We start from the raw sequence: 5,350 nt of genomic DNA, 5'->3' as shown, positions 1-5,350 counted from the left end.
GAATACTGTTGGATGGAGGGGTTAGAATACTGTTGGTTAGAGGGAATAGAATACTGTTGGATAGAGGGGATAGAATACTGTTGGATAGAGGGAGTTAGAATACTGTTGGATAGAGGGGGTTAGAATACTGTTGGTTAGAAGGGGTTAGAATACTGTTGGATAGAGGGGGTTAGAATACTGTTGGATAGAGGGAGTTAGAATATTGTTGGATAGAGGGGTTAGAATACTGTTGGCTAGAGGGGGTTAGAATACTGTTGGATAGAGGGGGTTAGAATACTGTTGGTTAGAGGGGGTTAGAATACTGTTGGTTAGAAGGGGTTAGAATACTGTTGGTTAGAGGGGGTTAGAATACTGTTGGAGAGAGGGAGTTTAGAATATTGTTGGATAGAGGGGTTAGAATACTGTTGGATAGAGGGGTTAGAATACTGTTGGATAGAGGGGTTAGAATACTGTTGGATAGAGGGGGTGAGAATACTGTTGGATAGAGGGGGTTAGAATACTGTTGGATAGAGGGGGTTAGGGTTAGAAGTAATGTAGGAGTGTAATGCTGTGGTGTATGAGTAAAATGCTGTGGTGTAGGAGTAATGCTCCTGGAGGACTGAGGTGTAGGAGTAATGCTCCTGGAGGACTGAGGTGTAGGAGTAATGCTCCTAGAGGACTGAGGTGTAGGAGTAATGCTCCTGGAGGACTGTGGTGTAGGAGTAATGCTCCTGGAGGACTGTGGTGTAGGAGTAATGCTCCTGGAGGACTGTGGTGTAGGAGTAATGCTCCTGGAGGACTGTGGTGTAGGAGTAATGCTCCTGGAGGACTGTGGTGTAGGAGTAATGCTCCTGGAGGACTGTGGTGTAGGAGTAATGCTCCTGGAGGACTGTGGTGTAGGAGTAATGCTCCTGGAGGACTGTGGTGTAGGAGTAATGCTCCTGGAGGACTGTGGTGTAGGAGTAATGCTCCTGGAGGACTGAGGTGTAGGAGTAATGCTCCTGGAGGACTGTGGTGTAGGAGTAATGCTCCTGGAGGACTGTGGTGTAGGAGTAATGCTCCTGGAGGACTGTGGTGTAGGAGTAATGCTCCTGGAGGACTGTGGTGTAGGAGTAATGCTCCTGGAGGACTGAGGTGTAGAAGTAATGCTCCTGGAGGACTGTGGTGTAGGAGTAATGCTCCTGGAGGACTGTGGTGTAGGAGTAATGCTCCTGGAGGACTGTGGTGTAGGAGTAATGCTCCTGGAGGACTGTGGTGTAGGAGTAATGCTCCTGGAGGACTGTGGTGTAGGAGTAATGCTCCTGGAGGACTGAGTGTAGGAGTAATGCTCCTGGAGGACTGTGGTGTAGGAGTAATGCTCCTGGAGGACTGTGGTGGTGTAGGAGTAATGCTCCTGGAGGACTGTGGTGGTGTAGGAGTAATGCTCCTGGAGGACTGTGGTGGTGTAGGAGTAATGCTCCTGGAGGACTGTGGTGGTGTAGGAGTAATGCTCCTGGAGGACTGTGGTGTAGGAGTAATGCTCCTGGAGGACTGTGGTGTAGGAGTAATGCTCCTGGAGGACTGTGGTGTAGGAGTAATGCTCCTGGAGGACTGTGGTGTAGGGTAATGCTCCTGGAGGACTGTGGTGTAGGAGTAATGCTCCTGGAGGACTGAGGTGTAGGAGTAATGCTCCTGGAGGACTGAGGTGTAGGAGTAATGCTCCTGGAGGACTGAGGTGTAGGAGTAATGCTCCTGGAGGACTGAGGTATAGGAGTAATGCTCCTGGAGGACTGTGGTGTAGGAGTAATGCTCCTGGAGGACTGTGGTGTAGGTGTAATGCTCCTGGAGGACTGTGGTGTAGGAGTAATGCTCCTGGAGTCCTTTCAAGCTCCACGCGGCTTCCGAAGCTTCTAATGTCAGTGGGCTGGAGGGCTGAGGTTGGGGCTGGAGGGATTGAGGTTGGGGCTGGAGGGATTGAGGTTGGGGCTGGAGGGATTGAGGTTGGGGCTGGAGGGATTGAGGTTGGGGCTGGAGGGGTTGAGGTTGGGGCTGGAGGGGTTGAGGTTGGGGCTGGAGGGTTGAGGTTGGGGCTGGAGGGGTTGAGGTTGGGGCTGGAGGGTTGAGGTTGGGGCTGGAGGGTTGAGGTTGGGGCTGGAGGGGTTGAGGTTGGGGCTGGAGGGCTGAGGTTGGAGCTGGGGTTAGAGGGGGAGTACAGGGGCAAGCAGCTGCCTCAGAAGAGGGAATGGGGTTTTAAGTGGGTGTGGGGAGGCAGAGGGTGGGAGGGAGGGAGGAGGAGGGAGAATCCAACAGCCTGTGGGGACCAGAGATAAAGAGGGGGAGGGGGAATCCAACAGCCTGTGGGGACCCGAGATAAAGAGGGGAGGGGAATCCAACAGCCTGTGGGGACCAGAGATAAAGAGGGGAGGGGAATCCAACAGCCTGTGGGGACCAGAGAGAAAGAGGGGGAGGGGAGAATCCAACAGCCTGTGGGGACCAGAGAGAAAGAGGGGGGAGGGGGAATCCAACAGCCTGTGGGGACCAGAGAGAAGGGGGGGGAGAATCCAACAGCCTGTGGGGACCAGAGAGAAAGAGGGGGAGGGGGAATCCAACAGCCTGTGGGGACCAGAGAGAAAGAGGGGGAGGGGGAGAATCCAACAGCCTGTGGGGACCAGAGATAAAGAGGGGGGAGGGGGAATCCAACAGCCTGTGGGGACCCGAGATAAAGAGGGGAGGGAGAATCCAACAGCCTGTGGGGACCAGAGATAAAGAGGGGGAGGGGGAATCCAAACAGCCTGTGGGGACCCGAGATAAAGAGGGGGGGAGGGGGAATCCAACAGCCTGTGGGGAACAGAGATAAAGAGGGGGAGGGGGAATCCAACAGCCTGTGGGGACCAGAGAGAAAGAGGGGGGAGGGGGGAATCCAACAGCCTGTGGGGACCAGAGAGAAAGAGGGGGAGGGGGAATCCAAACAGCCTGTGGGGACCAGAGAGAAAGAGGGGGGAGGGGGAATCCAACAGCCTGTGGGGACCAGAGAAAGAGGGGGAGGGAGAGAATCCAACAGCCTGTGGGGACCAGAGATAAAGAGGGGGAGGGGGAGAATCCAACAGCCTGTGGGGACCAGAGAGAAAGAGGGGAGGGGAGAATCCAACAGCCTGTGGGGACCAGAGATAAAGAGGGGGAGGGGGAGAATCCAACAGCCTGTGGGGACCAGAGAGAAAGAGGGGGAGGGGAGAATCCAACAGCCTGTGGGGACCAGAGATAAAGAGGGGGAGGGAGAGAATCCAACAGCCTGTGGGGACCAGAGAGAAAGAGGGGGAGGGGGAATCCAACAGCCTGTGGGGACCGAGATAAAGAGGGGGAGGGGAATCCAACAGCCTGTGGGGACCAGAGATAAAGAGGGGGAGGGGAGAATCCAACAGCCTGTGGGGACCAGAGAGAAAAGAGGGGGGGGGGAGAATCCAATCCTGTGGGGACCAGAGAGAAGGAGGGGGAGAATTTAATAGCCTGTGGGGACCAGAGATAAAGAGGGGGGGGGGAGAATCCAACAGCCTGTGGGGACCAGAGAGAAAGAGGGGGAGGGGGAATCCAACAGCCTGTGGGGACCAGAGATAAAGAGGGGGGAGGGGAGAATCCAACAGCCTGTGGGGACCAGAGAGAAGGAGGGGGAGAATCCAACAGCCTGTGGGGACCAGAGAGAAAGAGGGGGAGGGGAGAATCCAACAGCCTGTGGGGACCAGAGATAAAGAGGGGGAGGGGAATCCAACAGCCTGTAGGGACCAGAGAGAAAGAGGGGGGGGGAGAATCCAACAGCCTGTGGGGACCAGAGATAAAGAGGGGGGAGGGGGAATCCAACAGCCTGTGGGGACCAGAGATAAAGAGGGGGAGGGGAGAATCCAACAGCCTGTGGGGACCAGAGATAAAGAGGGGGAGTTTAGGAATCAGAGCCTGTGGGGACCAGAGATAAAGAGGGGGGAAATCCAACAGCCTGTGGGGACCAGAGAGAAAGAGGGGGGAGGGGGAATCCAACAGCCTGTGGGGACCAGAGAGAAAGAGGGGGAGGGGGAATCCAACAGCCTGTGGGGACCAGAGAGAAAGAGGGAACTGGGTCCATTACTCTGATGATGAGGTAGTTTAGAATGTAGACTGATGAGCTGGGACCATTACTCTGATGATGAGGTAGTTTAGAATGTAGACTGATGAGCTGGGACCATTACTCTGATGATGAGGTAGTTTAGAATGTAGACTGATGAGCTGGGACCATTACTCTGATGATGAGGTAGTTTAGAATGTAGACTGATGAGCTGGGACCATTACTCTGTTGATGAGGTAGTTTAGAATGTAGACTGATGAGCTGGGACCATTACTCTGTTGATGAGGTAGTTTAGGATGTAGACTGATGAGCTGGGACCATTACTCTGATGATGAGGTAGTTTAGAATGTAGACTGGGTCCATTCCTCTGTTGATGAGGTAGTTTAGGATGTAGACTGATGAGCTGGGACCATTACTCTATGATGAGGTAGTTTAGGATGTAGACTGGTGACCTGGGGTCTAATCCTCCTCTATGATGTTGAGGTAGTTTAGGATGTAGACTGGTGGGTCTAATGTAGACCTGGGGTCTAATCCTCCTCTATGATGTTGAGGTAGTTTAGGATGTAGACTGGTGACCTGGGGTCTAATCCTTTGAGATGATATTGAGGTAGTTTAGGATGTAGACTGGTGACCTGGAGTCTAATCCTCCTCTGAGATGATATTGAGGTAGTTTAGGATGTAGACTGGTGACCTGGGGTCTAATCCTCCTCTGAGATGATATTGAGGTAGTTTAGGTTGTAGACTGGTGACCTGGGGTCTAATCCTCCTCTATGATGTTGAGGTAGTTTAGGATGTAGACTGGTGACCTGGGGTCTAATCCTCCTCTATGATATTGAGGTAGTTTAGGATGTAGACTGGTGACCTGGGGTCTAATCCTCTGAGATGATATTGAGGTAGTTTAGGATGTAGACTGGTGACCTGGGGTCTAATCCTCCTCTATGATATTGAGGTAGTTTAGGATGTAGACTGGTGACCTGGGGTCTAATCCTCCTCTATGATATTGAGGTAGTTTAGGATGTAGACTGGTGACCTGGGGTCTAATCCTCTGAGATGATGTTGAGGTAGTTTAGGATGTAGACTGGTGACCTGGGGTCTAATCCTCCTCTATGATGTTGAGGTAGTTTAGGATGTAGACTGGTGACCTGGGGTCTAATCCTCCTCTATGATGTTGAGGTAGTTTAGGATGTAGACTGGTGACCTGGGGTCTAATCCTCCTCTATGATGTTGAGGTAGTTTAGGATGTAGACTGGTGACCTGGGGTCTAATCCTCCTCTATGATGTTGAGGTAGTTTAGGATGTAGA

The 5,350-nt window shown here is 52.7% G+C and overlaps 1 long non-coding RNA gene across 2 annotated transcripts; it reads left to right on the top strand.

The window, feature by feature from the left end:
* The first annotated feature begins 541 nt into the window (after window positions 1–541).
* Window positions 542–1,799, top strand: LOC127923367 (uncharacterized). Of its 2 annotated transcripts, none has more exons than XR_008114241.1 (3): window positions 542–603; window positions 664–1,113; window positions 1,634–1,799. It is a non-coding gene; the product is annotated as an uncharacterized LOC127923367 (long non-coding RNA). The 2 variants fall into 2 exon arrangements; XR_008114242.1 differs by having other exon boundaries at window positions 571–633.
* Window positions 1,800–5,350: the final 3,551 nt, after the last annotated feature.

This window comes from Oncorhynchus keta, unplaced genomic scaffold (genome assembly GCF_023373465.1).
Source record: "Oncorhynchus keta strain PuntledgeMale-10-30-2019 unplaced genomic scaffold, Oket_V2 Un_contig_29421_pilon_pilon, whole genome shotgun sequence".
Lineage (NCBI taxonomy): Eukaryota > Metazoa > Chordata > Actinopteri > Salmoniformes > Salmonidae > Oncorhynchus > Oncorhynchus keta.
Note: the sequence above shows the minus strand (reverse complement) of the source record. Positions and strands in the feature narration are given on the sequence as shown.